At 41.7% G+C, this 25,320-nt stretch overlaps 1 protein-coding gene across 4 annotated transcripts in view; it reads right to left on the bottom strand.

The window, feature by feature from the left end:
* NAALADL2 (N-acetylated alpha-linked acidic dipeptidase like 2) overlaps nt 1–25,320 on the bottom strand; it is a 1,094,482-nt gene that overhangs the window by 174,517 nt on the left and 894,645 nt on the right. The gene's annotated exons all lie outside the window — the stretch shown is intronic.

The raw sequence follows: 25,320 nt of genomic DNA, 5'->3' as shown, positions 1-25,320 counted from the left end.
TGACCACAAAACCCCATACAAAATGTACAGTCTGATTTAGGACAGGTCCAGTGTAGTGTAAACATTACACAAAGCCTAGTCAGAACCAGGTTAGCCTTAGAACATAGTGGCTAGGGACAGGAGTTACACATAAACTGATTTAAGTGATCAGAAACTGGTTTAAACCTGTAACCGATGAGTGCACATAAACCAGTTTCAAAATGGCTGAAACCAGTTTGAGATAAACCTGGTTGAATGCAGTATCAGACTTAACTGATTGAGCTCAGACCAGTTTATGGAACCTCTGTCCCAGACCCCTTCCTGGTAAAAGTTAAGCCAGAGTCCTCCAGCATCCCAACATGCTCTGCAAACCTGAGCAGTGCTATCTGCTCCAGAAGAGCAGGGCTGACCCTGCCCCTCTGCTCCCTAGCTGGAGCACGGGTGGGCAGGGGTGGGGGTGTGGCCAGATGCTGGCCCCCCTAAGGCAAAAGGGGGGCAGGGAAAAGGTTTATTCCCCCTCCTCCCCTGTCCCACCAGCATGGACCTGCCAGGAATTTCTACACTCGCTGCTCCAGTGGTGGGGGCATGGTGAGCCCTGGCAGTAGCCTCAAGTGAACTGGCCAGGAAGAGGGTTTAATTTCCCGCTTCCTGTCCCACAAGCAAGAGTCCCAGACCTGAGCCAGAGTCCACCTGGCACTCCCCGCTCGCTGCTCCAGCAGCGGTGACACGACCAGTCATAATGGCCCCTGAGGCAGAGGGGGCAGGTAGAGGCTTTATTCTTCCCTCCACCCCCTTGGCCCCCAGGGGAATGCAGCCAGGGTCTGCCAGCCTCAACCACTGCCACCGCCAATTGCTCCCTGAGCGGGGTGAGTGGTGGAATAAGCTCCTTCCATGCCCCCTCCACCAGACACCAGCGGGAGGGGGGAAATAACCCCCCCGCCCCCTCACATAAGGGGGCCATGCCAGCGGCATTTGGCCATGCCCCTGCCCCTGCCCCAGGAGCAGCAAGGGGGTAGGGACCCTGACAGGGGCAGCACCCCCTGTCATGGTTTCCAGGGAAGCAAGCCTCTTCCCAGCAGGGGCCTGTGCTGTGGGCAGCAGCAGAGTGGGGTGGGAAGGCAGGGTCAGAGCTGCCACAGACTGCATGGGGCAAGAAGCAGCACCACGGCTCAGAAGGGTGGCCATAACCCCGCAAGCTCCTCCTAGCGTGCCACTGCCACTCTCCCTGTGCAGTCTGCAGCAGCTCTGACCACCCCGCTCCACTCCTGTCCACAGTGCAGTCCCCCACCAGGAAGAGGCTTCCACTCCCAGGAAACCATGATAGGGGTGCTGCCCCTATCAGGGTCCCTGTCCCCTCACCACTCCAGCAGCAGGGACTGGGTCACAGCCAGACACTGGCTGGCATGGCCCCCTTAGGTGAGGGGGCAGGGCCGGGGGTTATTTCGCTCCTCACCCTATGCAAGGAAGCAGTCAGTGGTGGTGGTGGTTGGGGCTGGCAGACCCTGGCTGTGGTCCCCCGGGGGCAGAGGAGGGAGGAATAAACCCTTTCCCTACCCACTCTGCCTCAGGGGCCATGCTGACTGGTGCCTGGCCATGCCCCTGCCCCTGTTGCTGCTACAACGAGGGGGAGTGCAGAGTGGACCCCAACTTGGGTCTGTGCTGGTGGGACGGGGAGGGGGGAATTAAATCGTCTCCCTGGCAAGTTCACTTGAGGCTACTGCCAGGGTTGGCCATGCCCCCACCAATGCAGCTTCTCTGCAGCCAAGGGCATGCTCTAGCCTGAGCCACTGCAGGCATTTCATGAATGTCTGTTCACTTGCAAATTGGTACAATATAGGCAGGTTAGACTAACCTGCAAAGATTGAATCAATTCAGGTGCTGGCTGTTTGAATGTCTGTCCCTAGCCCATGGAACTAAGGCTAATTCTAAAAAAGGCTCATAATGAAGATTAGGAATATTCCTCATCTAAATAGTAACATACAGAAAAGCTTTCTAAAACAAGCATGTGTATAAGTCCATGCAGTTCTTAGCAAAAGAAACACACACAGTTGTTTTATGTTTACAATCAGCACAGAGTGTGGCAGGAAGGAAAAAGAAGGGAACTGTTAGAGTTATTATTTGTCTCGTTTCATTGAATTCTGCATAATTTGAAGGTTTTCTTATGAGTTCTCTACAGAATGACAGTTATCCTATAATCCTTCATCTGACAACCCTCACAGAATTTCTGGGAAAGTATTAACGTGCAGATCCAGTTTCTAATTAAGTATGAGAGCAGATGGAAACCATCTTTCTCTGTGAAGGACACAGTGGTCAGAGGTTTGCAGAGGCAGAGAAAGAATGACAAGTAAAATGAATCTATATGTGCTTGCTTCACATCTCAGGGTAGGGACTGTGCAAGTCTTCCTAGGGCTCTGTAGAACACACAGAAAACAGTTCAATTCTGATTGCACTTTGTGGGCATGTCCCCACATGCAGGGCTACGTGATTGATGTGACAAAAATACCAGCGACCCAAATCTGTGCCGCTACTTTTTGCACCTGTGCATGCCCCTGCACCTGGGGTTGGTGTGGGGCAAACTGCTCTCGGTGGGATACAGGAGGCTGGGGCTAGCACCTGTGCTGGTTCCAGCAGCCTTACCTGAGGTTCTGGGGGCCTCCTGGGGCAGCAGTGGCACTGATCTGTCATGGCTTTGGATGGCCAGGCTCTGTTTCTCTGCACACCACTTCTTTCAGTGGACACCAGGATCTCCCAGTGTCAAAAAAACCCCTTCCATGCTGCCAATTAGCAGCATGGCAAACAGGTGAATGTGTGAGATTTGCAGCACCTCAAACTGATTTAAGGTACCACAAACCACATGTGCGCACTCAACTGGATGCTCCCTGTGTGTGCAACTATAACAACATAAGGAACTTAGTAACAATCAAGTAGGGCCTGTGTCATCCCCTTCAGGATCAGAAGCACCTAAATCATCAAGGGGCACTTTGTTTGCATCTCTGTAAAATTAAAGTTGGAGAATGCCTACATTCTTTTCAGATTAAGTTGCAAGTAAGGTCCAGCATGAACAGTTTTACCTGTTCTAGCTTCTTTTCCCAAATTAAAACAGGCCACATTGACAGATGTTACAGAAATGTTCCTAGAAGCATACTCTTTTGATTGGATGCAGGCCTAGTGCATGACCAGCCTCAGCAGCAAACATTTTTTGAGGTTTTGCCACTCTGACATTTATTGATGTTCAATAGCCCTTGCCCATATCTGCCAGAAAGCACTGAAATTTGTACACACATATAGTGAAGTCCTACCTCTGGGAATCTGGTAATCATGTTATTCTCCATTAGCCAAAAAGTTATTTCCATTTACAGATTATATGCTATGAAGTAGGGGAAGGAGGGAGGGAGAAGAAAGGTAATGCGCCACTCTAAATTTAAACAGGATAAATGTGTAATACCAGCATTCTGCAACATTTTCACTCATTCCTGATAACTAGGAGTGAGTGAACCAGGAATGTTTTCTGAAGCTTTTATTGTTTCAAACGTCAGGAAGCGAGCTGGGAGAGAGAGTGAATTGAGAGACTAAGTCTGGCTTGTGCACCCTCTATCTATGTAGCTGAGCTTAGATCTTTCACACACTAGATTTCAGGTTTTATGAAAAATGGCATTTGGCAAAAGTTTTGATAGATTTTAAGTCAAATAAATCATTGCTCTTCCAAGTTCAAAAAAATGAGCTGTAAAATACATGTGAATATATACATCCATTGGTCATTATAGTGGTAACTGTAAAATACATATTGAAATAAGGGGAAACAACAATCAGCTAGACAGGTAAAATTTTCCCACCTTTTATCATTCAATAAAACCTTAGGGCTTCAAGATATACTAGACAGACTTTATTTACAGGTGTGTATCAATTTTATATCAGTAAACACTTCCCTTTCATTCTGGAAGAACATTTTCTGCTAGTTTCCGAAACTCCCCAAACATCCCTTTAAAAAAAATGATGGAATTAGCAGAGACTCATAGAGACACATGACTGAACATAAAGATTTCGGTGTTGTATAATTTGTCATAGAAGTATCAGAATAATAAATGAGTTTATATGTTCATTGATGTGATCCTTCCCTTCAGAAGAATACCACATTTATTTTACCACATTTTTTTCGGTACATCTCAGGGACAAATACACACACAGTCATTTTTTATAAAGATAAAATACATGCTTCAGGACTGATTCATAGCACCTATTCATCTTTATTTAAATTTTTACACAGGAATTGGCTAATACAGCTAGACTGTTTCATTTATTGGGGCTGATACTTGTCAGTTTACTGAAAAAATGTTAATGAAGTCTATCATTAGCTCTATAGCTATAATTAATTAAAAAAAACAACTTAGGAACAGTTAGATTGTTTATGCTCATTCCATTTATTTTATTGAAAGTGAAGGATTACAGTACTAACTTTGTTGAATGAGATCAGATTATTGGTCCATCTAAACCTAGAGATCTGCCTTGGGAATCAGAAATTGGATAGTTCAGACACAAAAACTAAGTTTTGTGGATGATATCTTTACTGGGCCAACCCCATGGCTGGGATAGGCTTAGAGAAGCCTTTGGGTATCACAGTACCCTTCCTCAGGTCTCAAGGAATACTATGATATCCAAAAGCTTGTTTAAGTCTATCCCAACGATGTTGCTGGCCCGAAAAAAGAGATCACCCACAACAATTCTTGCCTCTCACATATTTTTGAACCATCAGGGATACGACATCACTTTAACGCTATATATCCACAAACACACACAGCCTTTTCCCTGTATTTGAATCTGTTGTATAACCATTTCCCTAGAGACACAACACTCATTGATCCAACATGTGTAATCAACATGCCCAAGACATACCACCTCTTTAAAGAGGTCAGCTAACTTCATAAATTATGTTTGCTTCTTGCTATAACATAACATCATTCACGACTGTATTCCTGCAAATATTAATGTTCATAATGCTGAGTGCAGCCACTTACACTACATCTTATGCTGCACCACTACAAATACAAAAAGAGCACTCCAAGACAAGACTTTCTTTGGGTTTACAAAGACCAGCAAGAATCTATCAGGAAGTAGAATGAGATTTTCAAAAGTAGAATCCTAAAGTTCAACATCTAAAGCACCAAGTTATTTATACTTCATCCTCTAAAGTCCCACTGCTTCCACTGAAGTTAAGAGGAGCTTCTTTGAAGTCTTTGGTTTTAGAAATTGGACCAGGTACCTAAAATATAGCTAAGTTGGTACCCTTATTTTTTTTTTTAATCTTGACCAGAAGTTTTACTGCTACAGAGACATCATTTTAACCTCCTACACTTTTATAAAGGTACAATTTACTTCATAAATAAAGAGAAAGCCCAGCCCAGTTTCCTATTATCACATTTTATACAATTCAAATCCCAGTGCATCTGATTTATTAAGCCCTCTCTCTGGTTATCTAATACTAGCAATTTAGAGAAAATGTGCTGTACAATATGCATTTATAAGTATTTGGAGGTTCCAAAAATGGCTAAGAAAATAGGCACTTGGCATATGGCAACCATAATTATTACCCGAAAATGAAAGAGAATCTGTCTGCTTCCCTGTTTGATGCCATAAGATCTTTCATCAGCCACCATCGATCAAAGCTCTTCTTTCTTCAAATGGAATTACAGAAACATAACTTTCTGTCATATTACAGCTGATGCAGAACACCATATGATGGTATGATTGATATAAAGGGCTTCAAACCATTTGTTGACATATGCTACACAGCAATGGAAGCAAGGCAGCTAATTTTTGCAATATTTCCAATGTTAAAGTAAGTGATGCTTGGGCAAAGATAACAACAAAGTATACTAATTATTACCCAGATACAAAACTGTTTTCTATCAGAGAGGTGAAAAGATTATTGGAACTAATCTTTGGTTTTATGTTTCTGAAGAAGACCTTCATTTTGACTTTGGGGATTTTAGTCATCAACTCTCATTCATTCTCTTTAAGTCTTCTCTCTATTTCTCATGGATCCACCTCTATAGTACAGGGGTGGCCATGGAAGCTGGTCACCGCGTGCTTGTGCAAATTTTCAAGGAAACACATATTAACTTCTGAAGAGCCACATGTGGCTCTGGAGCTGCAGGTTGGCCACCCCTGCTATAGTATAAAGCAGTAAACTTCTAAACTGCTATTTCTCTAAAGCAGGAAGAACAAAGATATATCAATTACCTCTAACCCTGACTTTAATAGTGACTGGGCACTTAAACCATCTTCTTCCTCTTTCAAAATTTCTGGTGAAAAGGTTAAGGTTCTGCTTGTCCACCTGCCTGCAGAAAAAAGACATTATTTCTGGGAAATAGTGAGGGTCTTGTCACAGAATTTGATCTGCATTAGGTCTCAAGGAAGAGAAGATTTGATCTTTACTGGGTTGGAGCACCTAAGCACTTAGAAAAGCTTTTCACAACTTTTCTGTCGAGACTGAATAGCAATCTCTTCCTAAGGTTAAATATGAAAGAAACCCAGTGGTTACATCTGAAAATTAGCATTTGCTCACAGTTCCCAAGAAGCATGTTATCTAAAATATCTCACTGGAACCCCTATACTTGGGATAAAAATAACACAGGTATTTGTTGGCTAAGGTTGGCTTTTGAAACAGTCTGCACTGTATGAAACCTAATGGAAAGAAAAAGCTTATTCTGGTGATGTTCTTAACTAAAAATAAAGCTGCATTTTATTGTCTCTCAAGTGTTGTGATCATCACCAAAGCTGCGTGAACTTTCCCAGTAAAATGAAGCCCACTCTTTATTCTAAAGTGTATAGGCAGTGATTTGATCCCACAATGTTTCAGGAACACCTTTCAGCATTTAACAGCGAGGGCAATACATCCCAGCAGTGAGAGGATGAATCAGCTTTCCCAATTATTCTTTCAGCAGGCTCACAATAGCAAGATTTTTACAGCAATTTGCTAAGCAAAGATGTTTTTCTCCTCTCGTAAACACACACTAAGAAAAAAAGAGACATTAATCCACAGAGCACTAAAGAGGAGTATATTCATCTTTAATGCCACCCACATCAGGAGTTTCAGTCACTCTTTCAGATCTTCCTCTCATCCTGTTCAAGACCAGACTCACCCAATGAACCTACCTTTCTTAATTGCCAAGTCAACCACTAAGGTCATGCCAAGCAGATGATTAAAATTTTAACCTCCCACTCTTAGCGACACCATGCCAACTCCTCCCTTGCCCACCACAGACAAAGCATAGTTCATGATAATTTATCTTGCATCCTGATAAAGTGGGCAAGAAATTGGCAGCAGCAAGAGGAAGCAAGTTTCATCCACCAAGTCGGTGACTAGAAAAGATGGTAAATATCCTGGAATGGACAGAGTTACATTTCAGAGGTCCCATCTTCTTGGTCTTTTCCTTCAGTGTCTGGTTAGAAATCCACATCCGCATCATAAAGCCACGAAAGGCAGTTAGGTACCCAACGGTCGATGAAATTTGGGTTTCTAACTTACATTTGTGCCTTTGACAATTTTCCCTCAGTGGTCTACCTGGTTTTTGTAAATATGTCTTTTGGTATTTAAATGAGTAGCCCAGTGAGTTAGACACTTTTCTGAGCCTGACAATGACTTTCCATAATACAATCTTCAAAACCTATACAATGGTGCTGCAAAGAGTCTTCACGTTACACCCCCTGTAATGCCCTTATTCCTTTATGAATCTGTCTTCTTCAAAAAAAAACCCAACAGACAATGCAGTGTTAGACAGTACACTTTCCCTCGTCTCCCATTTTGAATGAGTAGTTATTCTGGAAGACCCAGTACCCATTTAATGAAGCATTCTCTGAAATTAGAAATACATTGATGTTCCACTTTTCAAACAATGGGTTATTTCTGATTAAATTTCGATTGAACATTCAACTTTCAATCTTCAAACAAATTGCCTCCTTTTCTTTTTAATTTGGGCCCAATTTCCTGCTGCCCTCAGGTCTCTTGACGGTAATTAATTGATTTATGAATCAATTAAATGGGGACTGGAAATGCAAAAAAAAATAACGTGCTTCTTTTAATTTACTTATGATGGACACATGCATTGAAATCTACTCCTTGTTTACTAGGCTCATTTTCTTCTCTAATCCCTATCTTTCCAAATTAATACACTGTACAGAATGGTTCCCTATAGTTCTACAGGTACTAAATTTGTAGTCTCTTATGTACTTAGTTATAGTATACCTGTCATGTACAAATCAGCCTTCATCCAATGAATTTTAAAACATTAATTAAATCCCACAACACCTTTGGGTATTTAATTTATAATGTAGCAAATACCATGCCATATTTTAGAGTGCTGCTGTTGTTACCATTAAAAAATGCAAGGGTTTACCACATGGTAGGTTTCCCTTCTAAAGCAGAAGAAACAGCTGTGTAGCATCTACAGCAATTTTTGTTTTAATCTATTAGAAACTGATCAGCCTGGACAATAGCATTTAACTTAGCTAAATTTCTGAGATTTTAATTTTTCCTATTGCTCCTTGGGAAACATTAAAACACATTGTTATAGAACTCCAAACAGGTGTCTGACAGTCCATTACTACACTACTCAGCCATTTTACGCCCAATCGCCCTTTTTGCATCATTTGATTTCCCGGTGTTATGGCACTCATTTGAAAAGAATACCACTACTGCAAATTAGTGTCACAGGGGATCAGTGGCCATACAAAGCACTCTTGGTCCCCTCCAAAAGAATAAATACAAAGTCTTCACAGAGCTTCCCATCCTTGTTTGAGAGAGATCAGGAATCTAAGAAGACCTGCAAGGCAGCTCACTGTGCTGCCACCAGACTGCAAGAAGTTAGATGATAACAGACGGAAAAGGCAAGTGATCAAAGTGTTTAGAAAAAAATAAGAAGCATTCAGGATCTAGATGATCCAAGGCTGAAGTAATGAGGTAATGAAATATGAAGGTTTTCACATTCAAATTTCTTCTGGGTCACAAGCAGGACAGCCTTCTCCATCCTAGCAATGATGCTCAGTTGAGAGGAGCATGGCTTGAGTCTCTGAAGTCCACTAAGATATTGCTAACAAAGAGAAAAATCATGAAGAGTTTTGCTTTATTTTGGGTTTTCTGTGGACACATGGCAACCAAAAACTGGAGCAACACCTCCTTCCACATAATCAGCTACATAGTTAATAGACTGCAATGACTTTCTGTTCCTACCAATCTACGCTATATCTGCTGATTCATATGGCTAATCTAAAGCAGTGGTGATCATGGTTTCTGCCTGGTGGGCCAGATGAATGGTATGAGGTCAGGCCGTGGGCCAGATTAGGCCCTGCATCACCTTTGCCTGGCCCAGATCCAGCCCCGGGGGCCCTGCTTCTGCCTTCCCTCCCTCCCTCCCACCCTAACCTGACTGGGATTGAACCTGTGTACCTGTGCTAGCATGGAGGGATGTCAGATGCCTGTGGAGGCAGTCTCCCTATTAGGAGGAAAGACTGTAATCTATAGTCACAATATGATGGATCCATATTAAGTTACTCCTGCTAGGTGTTACTGTCAAGAACTTCCCTTTTTGTAATATGCCAACGTGTAAATTAAAATTATATCAGGTCAGGGGAACAAAAACATGCAAGCACATACCCCTTCAATTTCTAGGCTTTAAAAATAAAATAAGCAAAAAAAATATAGCAACGATGATCTTTGAAACCAACAGAAAAGTACACTTGTGTAGCTGAATCCACCTGCATACTGCAAAGCACAAAGCTGTATCCATGCCCAAAACTTATTACCCAAAAGCACATGCCTATGACTGCATCAAGTATTGTCTTCATCTGTATTCAGGATCAGTGCCAAAGCCTGTCATAGCATGAAGAAGAAAGACACATAAGAAGAAAAGATAAAGGAAGAGCAGTAAGCAGAACAAAAATATCTCTGGAGTCTGCACTGCAGGCTCTCTCACTAATTTCTTCTGCCAACTCACCCCAAGTCAAGCAATTGGCACATGGTGTGTTGGCAGAAGACATACAATTGTACTCTTTTGTCAAACAGGTGTTTCATCTCACATCAGCTATCCAGCCAACTTTCTCCCTCGCTCTTTCTTTTTTGGGGGAGGAGAGTGAAGAAAGGGAAAACAGAAGAGTCACCTGCAGATGCTTCAAAGAAAGACAAAGGGCGCTGACAGAAGTGACATTTGTTGCACAATCGGCTCCCGGAAAGCACTCTACAGCCATGCTGTGACACACATTAACAGCTGCAGAGCAGTATAAAAGTATGTATGACAAATTAAACCTCATCTAATGAGGGATCAGATGAAGGTGCTCCGAAGTGGAGCACCTTAGGTAACTTCTGTCAATCCCTGCGTGCAATCAGAGCTGGGCTGATGGGGGCCTGACCCACCCCAGTCCTGTCTGCCAGAAGGGAGGGAGAAGAAGGGAGGGGATGGGAGCTGAGGACTGGGTTTTGCCTAGCTTGAGCTGGAGGGGGAGCAGGTGGATTGGAGCCCCCCCCACCCCTGCCCCACTTCATGCCCCTCTTCCCCAGCCCACAGCTCCCACCCCCTCCCTTCTCTGCCCTCCCTTCCTGCAGATGTTCCTGGAGCTGAGGGGTAGGAGGGGCCAGGGGAGAGTGGCAAGCTTCTAACCTGGATCAGCTCTAAAATGGAGCTCGATTTTACCCACCCTAATCCAACGGCGAATGTGTGTTGAGAAGGGGGTGGGGAGTTACTTTAAATCATGGCATGTTCTGTGAAGCACCCTGAGTTAGAGTGGGGAGTTGCACATCTGTCAGCCCCCAAAAAGAAAGGAGCCCCAAAAACATTTCATTTTTTTTATGAGCCTTCAGACAGGCTTTGATTTTTTTTCAGAGGGATGCTATAATCCAGGACAACTTTTCAAATATCTCTTTACAAAAGTAGAATATAAGCAACTGATTGCACCATGGGTTTAATTCTGCTTTTAGATATTTGGGGCCAGTTTAATTTATAGTGTAATTCCCTTGACATCAATGAAGTGCTGCCACATATGAATGTATAGCATGCAGAATTCAGCCCTAGGAAAGGTCTCTGTGGTTGCAACACTGCTAGCAGCAGAAGTTACATATGTGTGCTCCACTTACACAGTGGAGTTATGGAAGGTCAGACCATACGTCTTTATTAGAGCAGACCACAGAAGATTTCTCCCAGTACAGTAAATGCTCTTTGACATTTATATAAACATGCTAGACCACTTCACTAGAAGTGAAGCATAAGGTGGTATAAATGTTGCTTTTCATATGGTTATAAACAAGATGAAGTTCAAAGCACAAAGGTATTTGTCTATAATTTAAACAAGCATAGCTTTGCAGTTGGCTGTGGTAGAATGCAGTGAGAAGGAGCCAAATATCTCACTGCACATAGTTTTGCACAGCTAGAAAAGGAGTGAGCATTCAGGCAAGCAGCTTTTCTTTGGTAATTTCCCCATTTTTTTCCCATTCTGTTAGGCACTAAATAACTTTTCATAAACAAAAAAACAAATCTATTTCTTCTTAACTTTGTATTAAAGGTATTTACTGACCTTGTGAAATCACCAAAAGCAAGTTGCAAATGATGGAAGAAATAAATAATGCCTGCCCACTCAGAGCAGAGAAAGAATACAATGCACAGAACAGCAATCACTGCTGAACAATTTGTTTTATTATTAAACTCAAATGTAGCTGGAAAACTTTGAGCCAACACTCATCAGGCAGGAAAAGAATATACGTATTTTTCACTTGTATCCCTTAATTTAATGTGTTCTTCCTTGCAGTCAGAAACAAACTGAAACAATCACTGACAAAACTATAAATTCAGACAACACAACACAGGAAGTGGGATTCTGAGCTAGTCAGATGATTTTGTTTCAGAGTAGGTGTCTCACAGACAGGGTTTACAATGGGTCATGAAGGGCCCAAGTCTGAAATATGGAACCAGACTGAAACATTAGCAGTGTCACAGGAGATCAGAAGCCTGCATACCAGTTCAGTCTCATCTCATGTTGGAAATGAAAAAAATATTTTTCCTTTGAGAAAAATAATGTTGTTAAGTGTATTCCTGCTCAGAGCTTGTCAGAATAGGTATGGCCTGCAATGTGTCAATGAATTTACAGTTGTTCTTGTTCTAGATAACTAGCATTACACCTCTGTATTTGGCCTGTTTCCTATACTTAGTACAGGTAGTACTTCAGAAAGAAACAAGTATATAATGTTAAATTTTTGAGGCAATTTTTAAATGAGAGTACTAAATATACGATCATCCTATACATATATTTAGCCATGTTGTCGGCCATGTTACATTTGTAACAGGCGGTTTAAGGGGCACTTACCTTCCAACTGTTCTACATCGGGCTCTGCCTGGACGCTTGAGGGAGATTGTCCCAAGAGGGACACCATACTTGTAGTTTAGTACTATCCCCAGCAAGGGGATGCAAGATCGACCCAACAGGGACACTATTTTTGTAGTTCAGATTATCCCCAGCAAAGGGGATGCAAGATTCAAAACGCAGTTAGGGAGCGTGGGAAAATTCCAGCCCAGGGATTGGCTGGGCAGCTCCCCTTAAAACCGGAGTGTCTCCCCGCCCCTGGGAGAGAGAGAGAGAGGTGTGCAAGGTGTGAAAAAGGCTGGGAAGAGCCTGCTGCAAGGTCCCATCCCACGGTTGCCTGCTGGACCCTTTGTAAGCAAGCCAGTGGCCAGTGGAGCACCTGAAGGGTCAAGCAGGAGACAGCAAACCTTTAGGCCTAGCACCAGGAGCTTGGAAGTGAGCTGAACAAATTCCTTAGGGTGGGATGTAGCCATGGGAAGACCTGAGAGAGCAGGAAGGTGATTCCCCACTGGGCTCGGAGACTGGGGGCGGGAAGGAGGGGGGGTTGGTAAGAGTGTGATAACCCCTCTGTGTAAATGGTTGGGGAAAGGACTGTGGTGGGACTGGGACTGCCTGGCAGAAAGAGACGCCAGCTAGGGAATGTCCCCAGGATGCCTGTGGGTTGAGACCCAGGGAGGGGTTGAGACCCAGGGAAGCACAACCTGAGGGGAAGCCTGGGTGTCCCCGAGTGCCTAAAGGGAAAGTGAACCCAGGGGTGCTGCCTGGTCGGCTGGCAGCAATTTTCTCTCCCTCTATGTGTTCAACTGCATAAACAGCTCTTTGGGCTTGGAGAGGCCGTGTCCAGGCAGAGAAGAGTGCATGGAGGTGCACAGAGAATTTGTATTTTGCATGGGCCTGAGTGGAAACAGCCTCTGCTGACTGCGAGACTCCTGGGCTTGTGTGGGATAGCCCAAGGTAGCTGGAGCCCTGCACGTGTGTGGTGAGGAGTGAGGGACTGCACCTACCTCCATTCGTTGGGCATAAGTCGGGGTACCTGGCTACTAGTTGCAAATAATTAATTACAGATTGAATACAATGAGTATTTAACACAGTGCCTAAGTTACTATCCTTGCATTACTGATTTGAGCATCCATTAAGTGTAAATAGTTATCAACTGTTACTCTTGTATAGACTCATCCTTGTGCATTGTAAATAGACAGTTTCAAATTTTTTATATTATTTAGGGTTCATTTACATATAACAATTATCTCCTGTATATAATTAAATTCTGTAAATAGTTATCTATGAGTCTGCAATGTTTTTACATTGTAAAGGGAGCCTCTCCTCTCAGGGAGCCTGTGATCACTCCTAGGTGTGCTGAGCAGGGGGTAGAGCTACCTGGCACCCCATGCCCGAAGAAATGGACACAGCCGAGGTTAGCACTGCATGCCGAGGGTTACATATTTAGCCACAGTTATAGTGCTCATTGTGTGAGGTGTTAAAAATGTCTGTGCTATTCTAACCATAGCTCGAGGAACACAAATACTTTACGTGTGGAAAATCAAATAATGTTCAGGTAGAAGTTCTGCTGTGCCAGTAAGATCCTCCTTAAAATGGACTGCTATAGGCTGTGAATTTTGGAGACAATGCAGTTTATAGCCACAAATATTATAAAGCATAATACTTTTATTTCCTGGCTTCATGCATCTGGTTTTCAGTTTTTATGTTTAGTGCTCATGGAAGGTAATAAATTCATCATAGGGAAGAATTAGACTGGGGTCTAAATCACTTTGGGGAATAGTAAAAAAACCCCCAAAACATCATTCTTTTGGTGTAGACCCAAAGGTCACATTTGGATATAGAGAGTGATCTCAGTAATAAAAGAGTATAATACCATTGGGTAGGGGTTGGCAAAATGTGTCCTGTAGAGCCACTGGCTCATAGACCCAAGGGCCTTGCTTGAACCTGTGCAGCTAAGCAGCTGTGTTGGGGCTGGGCAACTTGGGCAACTGCGTCCTGCCATTGATGCACTGTAGAAGCCAGCTGACCAACATCAGACCAGAGCCAGGTTGTTCTGACCAGCAGCTTAAAAAGGCTGCCAGCACTGCCATAAGAAATTGTTTCATTACAGACTTCACTTTTCCAGATATGAATTAGAGAGAACAAGTTCTAATAATAATGGTAGTATCTGGGGATCTCTGTTTGTGTTAGCTAACTGATATGTTTCTTCAGCAAATCGCTACTGAACCAACAGAAAATAATGATATTTTAGTCTTGGTTCTGATAAGTAATCAAGGCATTATAGAAGAGCTGATCACAGAAAATAAGCTCAGACTGAGTGATTGCAAGTTGATTCAGTTTTAATTAAAATGGAAAGATAAACAAACGTAATCCCAGAAAAAGCTTCTTGATTTCAAAAGGTACACCAAGATATACTTTAATAAGCTAAAGGGACTAATCATCAAAGTCAACTGAACTTTGGAGCTCAAGGACTCAAATACAGAAGAGACCTGCAATTCCTTTAAATGAAAGGTGTTAATACAATCAGGTTTGGATCTCAGGCTCCAAAAAGCTTGTTGAAGAGTCTCCAGACCTAGACGAATAAATAATCACTTTAAGTTTATTAGTTTATTATTATAAGTTTATCAGGAGAGAGCCTATAAGGAATGGAAAAAGGACTGACCAGCAAATAAATGTATCTTTTATAAGTCAAGAAGTATGGGAATGACTCAAACTGAGATTGACCTTGCAAAGGTCTAACAAACAACAAAAGGTTCTTCAGCCATAGAAATAAAAAGCAAACAAAGAAAGAGGAAGTATAGTTACTACACAGTGAGAAGAAGAGACTAGGAGCAATAGCCCCAAACCAATATGTTTATCTCAGGCTCCAAAAAGGATTAAAATTCAGAGCAAAGGCAAGAGGGCTGAAAGTATGGAAATGAGAACTGCCACAATTGGGGTGAAGCAGAAATCAAATGAATTAATGTATTCCAGTCAGGAGACCAGATAATCTCCATCCATGAATTCTGATACAACTGGATTGATTTTGGCCTTAAGAAATTGCTTGTTGAGAGAAGGCAGATCCACCTTCCACCAGAGGGCTGAAATGGCAGCCAGGTACACCTTAACTGGGGGTAGGTTACCATACTTCAGGGAGAAATGCTGGGGAAGAAGAGGTGTTAAGTAACATATCTTTCTTAGAGGTTGGTTGCAGGAAATGTCCATATCCTGGAAAAGCAAGAACCAGGGCTATGTCGAGGGGGTCCAAAATTTCAAAGTCAGTATATGGGAACTTGTCCTTAAGTTAGGGTTGCCCCCTTGAGAAATGTTTACATTCGGAAAGGTCACATCAGGACGGTTGGAAAGGACCTCTAAGGCAACTAAGTTAAAAACCTGGAGACCTGTGCAGGTAGGACATCAATCCAGTATTTCTACCTTGAGGGAGTCCTATGGCCATAAAACAACAGTTTAACTCGCATCAATTTTATAAAGGTACAATTTGCTTCCTACATAAAAAGAGAGTTATGCCCAGTTTTCTAGTACGACATTCTAAAGCATTCACATTTCTATAGGGCAGATTTGTTAAGAGGGTGCTGAAAAATTTGTAAATTAAACAACCGTAACCGTCTGAGTCAATGGAGAGGCTTAACAATGAAAGTTCTATTGATGGTGCCAAGGGACCCATAACCAGAGATGAACATACTGAAGAAAATATCAGTAGGTGCAGACAGAAGTGCCAATTTTCCCCTGATCTGGCCACAGAAAACGGTCTAAAGCCATGACCAAACAAGTGCACAGCCGCAGACTGCTTTAAAAATGGCCACTTGGGCAAAAATCTGAACCCTCATTGCATGACGGGTCAGATGAAGATGTTTCAAAACAGAGCATCTTCTGTAACATCTGCCTGCCTGCCTGCGGTCTGTTGCTGTTTTCAGAACGGGAGGGGAAAGAGAGCAGAGGAAGTTTAATCTGGGGATTTTTCAGCCCCAGCTGGAGGGTGAGGTGGGTGTATTGGGGTCCCCAAGAGGTGGGGGCTCCAATTCACCCACCCCACCCTCCAGTGCCAGCTGGGGAACCCCTAGAACAAGCTGCCTCTGCTCCCTTTCTCCCTTCCCAGTCTGAAAACAATGTGGGCTGGCATAGAGGAGGAGCCATACTAAGGGAAAACAGCTGCAGAATTGCAGCAACTAGATTCCCCTCCCCTCTGGAACCAAAGGTGAACTTCTGTTAGGTCTGGGATCATTGTAAGTCAAAGTGCTCTCAGTTACAGTAGGGAGCCGCACTTCTGTCTGCACCTAGTGGGTCCGATATTTTAGTGCCTGGTGCTGATGGGAGCTGGTATTGCAACAAAAATTCCAGTTATGCCTGAACCATCAAGTTTCATGGCTTGGACCTATAATAAAGATCCACAGCACAGAAGATGTTGGCACCTTTGGATAAAATGGTAGATAGGAGGCTATGGAGGTATACCATGTTTCATACAGGATGAAGAAACAAAGGCTCTCTGTGCCAGAACTTGAGCCAATGCCCATTAATGCATCCACTTTTAGCAGGCGGCAAAGGTGATGCCACAGAATGTCTTTGGCATTGTTCCCTGGGCATCGCTGGAATGAACTCTTCAAAACTGGGCATCTATGCAGAGGACTAGTAAGGAAAACCTCTTCTATAAGCTAGGAGCTCATCAGTTTTAAATGACAGAGGAGGAGGTGGACCTCAGTGTATTTGGGAATCCTGAACTAAGGACTTCCTATGAGATGCAGTCATGGAAAAGGCTAATGCAATCCTAGGATTTATCAGGACAGTAGTGACAGAGAACTATTAGTGTCATTAAAATACTGCTAAGACCTCATCTGTAACATTGTACATAGTTCTAGTTAGCCATGTTTAAGGAAGCTAAACTCACACTGGGACAGGTGCACAGAAGGGCTACTGGGATGGTGAGGGCAACAGGGAGCCTGCTATAGAAGAAAATTATAAATACTTGGCTTGGCTTGTTCAGGCTAGGAAGGGATCTGATCATTGTCTATAAGTACAGGAAGAGGGAACGTGATAAACATGAGGAGGAGGAAAATAAGAGATATTTAAGCTAAAGGAGAATATTGGTGAAATAACAAAACAGTATTAACTGGCCACTAATAAACGTAGGCTGGAAATTATGAGATGGTTCTGATGCAGTACGTCCATGAGGTTTTGAAACGGTAGTAGGGGCAAAAAACTACTTTTGAGATGGAGCATGAAAAGTTTATGAAGGGAATGATGTGATATGGTGACTGCAATAACAGGGGATTTGACTTGATGATCCAGAAGGTCCCTTCCCAGTTCCATCTTCCTAAATCCTCCTTTTATCCATAAGCCAGATAGTATGTGTGGGTGGGTACCTCGCCATGCTGCAATACCAACCGGTTTCAGATTATGCCAAGAACAATAAATATCTGTGTGGGTGACAAAATGATTCATTCCTTGTGTTCAATCATTTCTTGGCTTTTAGAGGGAGAGAAGGAAGGGAAATGTCAAAAATGTCAAATTCTGATTTTTCTCTTCCAAGTATATTTCTATGAACTTGTAATTTTCCCAGAGTTCCCTGGATGCTTCTGTCACAAAACTGCAGACGACAGATTTGATCAACTTATCAAAACAATAGCTTTGGGCTTTGGGGTTTGTTTTTTTTTAACCCACATTTTATATTTAAAAATAAAAACTTGCTGCACAGTTTACTATTAACGAGCAACCTGTGTTATAGTTTTTGGCATTTAAACACATTATTTCACCCATGGACATTTTCAGATCCATTCAAATGCTAGTGAGTTTTGCATTTTGTTCTAATGGATCTAAATAAAGTTGACTGGCATATGGAAGTTTACATATTCCTGTGATATTTAGATTAGTCCTTAATAACCTAAGTAAAGAACAAAAGGTGCTGAATAAATATTTGGAAGAGGAAATTATGTTGATGAGGTAAAGCTATGAATAAATGCCCTTTCATTGGTCTTCTAATGTTACTATTCTTGTCTGCTGCTGGGCACATTTTTACATCCAGAAAATGTCAGAAAAGAGAACATCTTAATATGAAGCATACAGCTGCATTATAATGAACTGATGGCATTTATTTGTGTGCTATATTCATGCAATCTGGCAACTGTTGGCTTTGAGAAACATGGAGAGTTAAATTCATCTCTGTTCTAATTTCATTGGAGGGATCAATTAGTTTTATTGATGAAGAATGAATATCCACCATCTTCCAATATCATTAAGGCTGCGGATGAGTCCTATGAACGAACGAGGTTCCAGTTTCTGTTGAGACCAGTGGCAGAAAAGCTGGATTTTCCTGATGATCCCAAATTGGGAACATCCTCTGCATAACCTCATCTTTCAACCGTCTTCATCGTTCTTTTTGAACATGCTCCTTTCTAATGGAAGAGTAAGAGTTCCTGATTGCAGTGTGGAGGTGTGCACTTGTGTTTGGTCACTGCCATAGACCATTTTCTGTGGCCAAATCAGGTGACAATTGTCACTTCTATTTGCACCCGAAGATCTTGTACAGGAATAGACTAATGTTATCTGGCATTTCTCCCCAAAGAAGAACTGCTAAGAGCCAAAGTTTGAACTGAGATATGTTAGGTTAACAGTAAAGAGCATGCCCTGCGAAATCGTCCATGCAAGAAGGACAGCAAGTGTAAACTTCCCAAATGTCAAAGGGAAGGAAGGAACTGTGAGTTGCAAGTGGGAAACCAGGTCATGAGGTGTAAGTAAGTGTCCTGCACATCCTCAGGTATACTACAGGAGTGTTAAAAGACAGAGATCTCCATATATGGATCCCATAGAGTCTTTCTGAGGTTTTACTTTCATCATGACTAATTTCTATCTGCAATTTTCACTGAACATGCATCACCACCATTTCTCAGCCCTGCAGTAATTAAGGCAAGTGCAGATTTTTTAAGAGCTCATATAGAACTGCAAGAACTTTTTAATGGTGCAAAATGATTGGCCTCATGATTAATAACTATGACGTATTTATTGAAATTATTCCCAGTTAGATACTATATATTCTGCATTTTCCCAAAGCAGCCACAAAAGTGGTAGCATAGACAATCATTGTCACATCTCTGTCTCTCATACATACTCAATGTGTCCAATAACTTAGCTACTACCTCTCCATTAATTAAAACACTTCATTTGCTCTTTCTTCACCAAAAAGTAGGTACAGATAAGGGTGAAAAACTGATTACAAGAGGACTTCCTTAACTCTATGCCTTTGGTTTGCATAGATGATCCAACAAATGAGATCCTTGCCCTCACTATCAAAGTGAGAGTTGATTTTTCCTCCACAACACTGGTCAACCATAAAACACAGAAAATGCTGCAAACAATTTTCTGTGCACAGTGTTTGCAGTTCTTAATGAATTCCGCATCAGGCCAGTTCTTATCTGTACTTGTTACTTCCTACAAGTGGCTTTGCAATTATTTTGCTGATATGAACACAAATTCCCAAGTTACATGCAGAAATGTCGGGGGAAATGTAATTTGAAGTTAAGAAGTGAGAGTACTTGCATTAAAAGCATATGCAAACTCACCCAATATGCCCTTATGTTTTGAATATCAAACAGTCCAGTGATGGTGTTCAATCCATTAGCTTATATAAAATCACAAATAAAATTGGTGATGAATAAATATGAAAGAAAACCACCATAAGCATGGACGAAAAAGAAAAAGGAGATTGCAAAAAGTAATCATATAAATTATGAAAGAGAAAAAAATAAAAGTTCATCTTAAAAACTAAAAAGTTCATCTTAATCATACCTCCTAAGAAGATGAATCATGTTGAGAGATGAAAAATGCATTTAAAAAAAACGACTAAAATATCCCAGGAGGATGAGGAAACACAGCAGCCCCTTGGAGTACTACTTTTCCCCACAACACAGTTATCTTGGCATCCAGCGCAACATGGGATGGTTCCACCCATCCTTTCATGGATCTGCAGCGCTCTGATTGAGTAGGTGCATTTTCCTTGGACTCTCTTGTTTTTAGTCCTACAGAACACATGGTGTTTTCAAAGACATGCAATGAATATTAAAAAGATTAATGCTTGAGAATCATCTAAAACTCTAGGCAAAATTCTCCTCTCAGATCTTTGTTGGTTTTTTATTTTCCTTTTGTGCTAGTCTCAATTCTGCCAATGGAAGGAATACAGAATACTGTCCATCCACCACATGTATCTGAGAAGTCTTTCATACAGCAATGAGAACATTCTGGGTTTTTACAACTGGAAAGATGTATTAAAATTATATTTATAACATATATTATTAAATGTTTGAGCCTACAGAAGTCAATGTGATATTCCTTTATCTTCAGTACGCTTTGAAAAATGCCACTCCAAAAAAAGGGTATTCAGTCTAGCAAAAATGGGTTCCATTGACATCTCAGACTTCACTACATTATGAAAATTTTACAATTTGTTGAGCAACACAGGGCATAAAGTAGAGATGTTTGTCAAGCAATAATATTTTTAATCTTGGTGGCCTTCTGATGGAATGACTTGTTTTAACTACCGCTGTAACAATATCAATCAAGTGTCCATCTGGTTTTCCCTATTTGCATTTATTATTTCCTTTGTACATAGAATTCATAGGTTTATCCTTTATGATAGCTCATTAAAAGCCTGCCTGCCTTCTTTAATATGTTACTCAAGGAGGGATGCTATAGATATCTATGGGACTCCTCACTGAGTGCAGGATGACCTAACATGACAGTGGCTCAGTCTGGTCATTGGTAATTTTAGCCAATGCTCTGTTAGTGTACAGAGCTGGAGATGGATTGCTTAATGCTAATGCAGTACAGTGGGAGTGGTGGAAGTTTCCATTAACAGTGAATCCCCATTAGTGCCAGTTCACAGTAATATCAACTTCAAGTTGTGGCATTCATGTAACAAATGAAAGTAAACGATGCTCCATGTACTAAGCAGGCATCTACGGTAGATGTCATAATGTCCTCTCTTTTTCTAAAACTGTATGAAACACTTGATCCCTCAGATTTAGTCATAAAAGAGCTTATACTCCACCTTTCTCCCCCATAGCTATCAATTAACATAACTGTTTCACTAATTGTGACATTTGTTCCTTAGGCTGCATGCCTGAATTTTTACCTGTTCAGCAGCAATGAAATTACCTGTAAATCACTTCTCTCCATCACTTCACTGTAACTGAATTCCTTTCCCCACAGGATTTAGGGATAAGGCTCCCAAAATGAACAGCATCATCTGCAGCCATAGCAGCTTGGATAAAATACAAAGACTATCAATCCACATGCTTCAGGGCATGAGATAATCACCATCTAGCATGAAGAAAACCATTCTCCCTCACTTCCCTATAATGCTGTACAAATGATCATGCACATTTGTTCCAGTTCACCCTCAGTCTCTTCTGCAATATCTAGCTTAGTCCAATGACCCAATACTAGACAAGCTGGACTATTTTTCTGTTTTTCCATGGTAAGTTTTCTGTTGAGATGTGAGCTTTCAGAATAATAGAAATTTGGACACAGTGCCTTCATAAAAGGGTGGCTTATAAAATTATTTAATGCCAGGTAGGAAGAGGATGCTATCACTAGTGCTGCCACGCCATTAGTGAAATAACAAAGATGTTCTTCCATAACATTATGTAACAACGCACTCAAAATTATACGCATTGTCCAATAAAACTATACATACAATCAATTTAATCTAAAATGTGTTTTGTCTTGTAAAACACTGAGTCATTAACCTTAACAATGTCAGCATGTTCTGACTACCAAATTCAACTAAATTAGTGTCCAAGGGAGTGTTTAAGAGTACAATTTCAGGTGGAGTAATATATTAATGCAATATAGGCTCCTATCAAAGTAAGTAGCCCTTAAATGCACTGAAAGACTTAAAAAGTCTTAATTTCTGCTAGACAGATAGACAGAAAGGCACATACTTTGGAAAAGAAAAGAGAACTCTAACATGCAAAAAAGGAATGCATGCCCATGAGAGAGACACTTTAGCCAAGGCAGGAGTAAGGGAAACTTTGTGGATATCTGCAATTCAGACCCAGAGGTAGTGAGGTAAAAAAAAGAATACTAGTTATAAGTGGCTGAACACTGGCTGGGGGAGCTTGAACTAGCTCACTTCTGAATCCAGCTATTGATCTCTTTCATTTGGACAGCTCACATGCTAGATATCTCAGCATTCTTTTACCCAAGCTGACCATTGAGTACTATTGCTATTATTCAGGAGTAAACTGAGCTGTACTGAATTTACTCATTTTCTTCCAAATGCCCCAAGGCTAGGGACAGACATTCTAAAAGCCAGAGGCTGAACTGATTCAATCGTTTCAGGTTAGTCTAACCTACAAAGCTTGAACCAATTTGGAGATGGATAGATATTCCCTTTTCATTCCATAAATGCAGGCACATGCCTGCAGTGGCTCAGGCTAGAAGCCAGGGTGTGCTAGAGCAGCCCTCCCTTCCCTTCTACAGCACTGACCTGAGGGGGGCTTGGCCAGGCCAGCAGGACCCTCTGATTAGCCTAGCAGGGAACTGATAACAATGTTTATCACCCCTAACTCAATGTTTATTACCTCATTAAGAAAACAATAGAGGGACATTACCAGCTACCTGCTGATTCTGCCTTTGTCAGCATGTGGTCTGTTAGCCAATACACAGACACTTCTCAGTAAGGCAGAGGGGAGGAGTGAATTCCTGCTTAGCAGGGAGTGGTGGGGGAGAGAAGGTGCAGCCTACAAGTCTCTGCCAGAGCTGCAGCCAGGGAGCAGAAGGGAGGGGCGAGCTCTGTTGTGGAGCCGAGAGCCCCGCCCAACCTAGAGAGCATGCTGGGATGCAGAGGGTGTCTGGCTTAACTTAAACCAGCAAGGGGTCTGGGACAGACATTGCATAAACTGGTTTGACCCAAATCAGTTAAGTCTGATACTACATTCAACCAGGTTTATCTCAAGCTGGGTTCAGCCATTTTCAAACTGGTTTATGTGCACTGAACATCTATTCTGTTACAGGTTTAAACCAGTTTCTGATCACTTAAACCAGTTTATGTGTAATGTCCATCCCTGGGAACCGTGCTGAGTAGCTGCTCTGGCTAGAGTGCACCCTCAGTTTGTGGTGACCTATACTTATTAATGCTTTAAATCATCCTCTTCAACACATGCACAAATCACTTTCTAGAAGTCCTTTCTGAGCTCCTAGCCACAAGGGCACACTTGGCCACATGTTAAATGAATGGCATGACAGGAACCAGCCACAAAATTATTTACACATTTTTTGTGGAATAACTTCGTAGCATATTCCTTGTAATACAAGTCCTAAGCAACTCAACTCAGCTATCCCCCAAAATCTTCTAATGCCTGGAAGAAATAAACTAAAAAATGAAGATCACTCAGTTCATACTGAATCCAGAGAGAATAGAAATCAAGAGAAAGGAAAGAGGAAAAGCTTGTCAAGGCATCTATTTGTGGAGGTCTTCCACCTGCAGATGAGATGGGTAATGCGCTACATTCAAGCTCTGCAGGAGTCATCATCACTATGGACACAGAGTGAAGTGATGGGAAAGACTATCTTGGACTTCTCTTGGACAAGGACTTGTCACTGTGGACAAAGGCTCCAAGACCTAATAGTGAAACAACTGGAGCTCATTCCTCCCTGAGTCAACATAAGTGCAAACTACAAGGTATTTGGCGTGTGGCAGCCCACATAGCTGAAGTAAGAGCAAAGCAGAGTGACCAGACAGAAGTCTAAGACTTGGTCTGAATTACTGTCCAGATTCTGTCTGTCTTTGAACTGTTCTTTCTAAGAGGCTGCCATATTATGTATGATCTGCTGATCTGTAGGATGTCGAGCATGTTCTCAAAGCTGGAACTTGGTGAATGTCAGGTTAGAGGATACCGAATTAAGCTCTATCCTGATCTTATTCAGAACAAAATGAGTAATCTCTCACTATAGCCTTCCACTCTGGTCAGAAAAATAGGGTTAATGGGATTACTGACAAAAATGGAGGAAAAGTGAAGTGAAGAGGTGGTGGACAAGACACCACTGGAGTAGATAGAAAATGCTAAATAAATATATGTGCACAGCACGTGGATACACCAGTGATAGGCAGACAAGGGTTTTTGAGTAAATCTAATATATTTTATTAGACCAACTAAAATAGTTGGAATCTCTATTACACCACTGATAAACACTTTTGCGTAGAACACAGAATATATACAGAACATGGGCAAATAGGTCATAGACTTGGACCTACTGATATGAGATTTAGGAAACCTTAGATGTCCTTATATTTCAACCTCCAGCATAAGGGGGCTAATTAGGTCTATTCTGACAGTACTGACAAACGGGTGGAACCACAGAGGAACAGGAGAGCTACCAGAATGATGTATTAGTATCAGAGCATACTCAGATCTGTGTATACTTTACTAAGCATTTTTGGCTAGCAGGCTACAGAAAGAGTCTTACTCGAAATCATGTGGTAGAAAGCTTTTACAGTCATCTGTACAAATTAATCTTCCTAAGAATGCTCCACACAATCTAATTATTTAATGGTAAATAGTGTGGTTAACCATCAATCCATGTTCATGCTATGAAGTGGTTTTCAGTAGATAGATAGATAGATAGATAGATAGATAGATAGATAGATAGATAGATAGATAGATAGATAGATAGATAGATAGTGAAGCAGAATTTCTTGCCATGAGTCTCAGGTGGCTTACTGAAACCACTAGACGGTTGGCTGTGCGGCCTTCCATAATGTCATCTTAACAGTCTATATATACACAGAAATGCTTCACAAGATCTCTGCTACAAGGGAGGCATTAAAACACAAGGATTTACCATGACCACATTGGTGTTTGTTTGCAACACCTCCAGCTCTTTTCCACTAAAATACATGTTACATTCTCAGGTAAATTGCAGCTCAGATGTCACAGCTGCAAAGATAGAAGTTGTGACCATCACTGGGGAGTATATGTCTTTCTCATAAGGATGCACACTGTTTAAGAA

Source organism: Alligator mississippiensis, chromosome 7, assembly GCF_030867095.1.
Source record: "Alligator mississippiensis isolate rAllMis1 chromosome 7, rAllMis1, whole genome shotgun sequence".
In the NCBI taxonomy this organism is placed as follows: Eukaryota; Metazoa; Chordata; order Crocodylia; family Alligatoridae; genus Alligator; species Alligator mississippiensis.
Note: the sequence above shows the minus strand (reverse complement) of the source record. Positions and strands in the feature narration are given on the sequence as shown.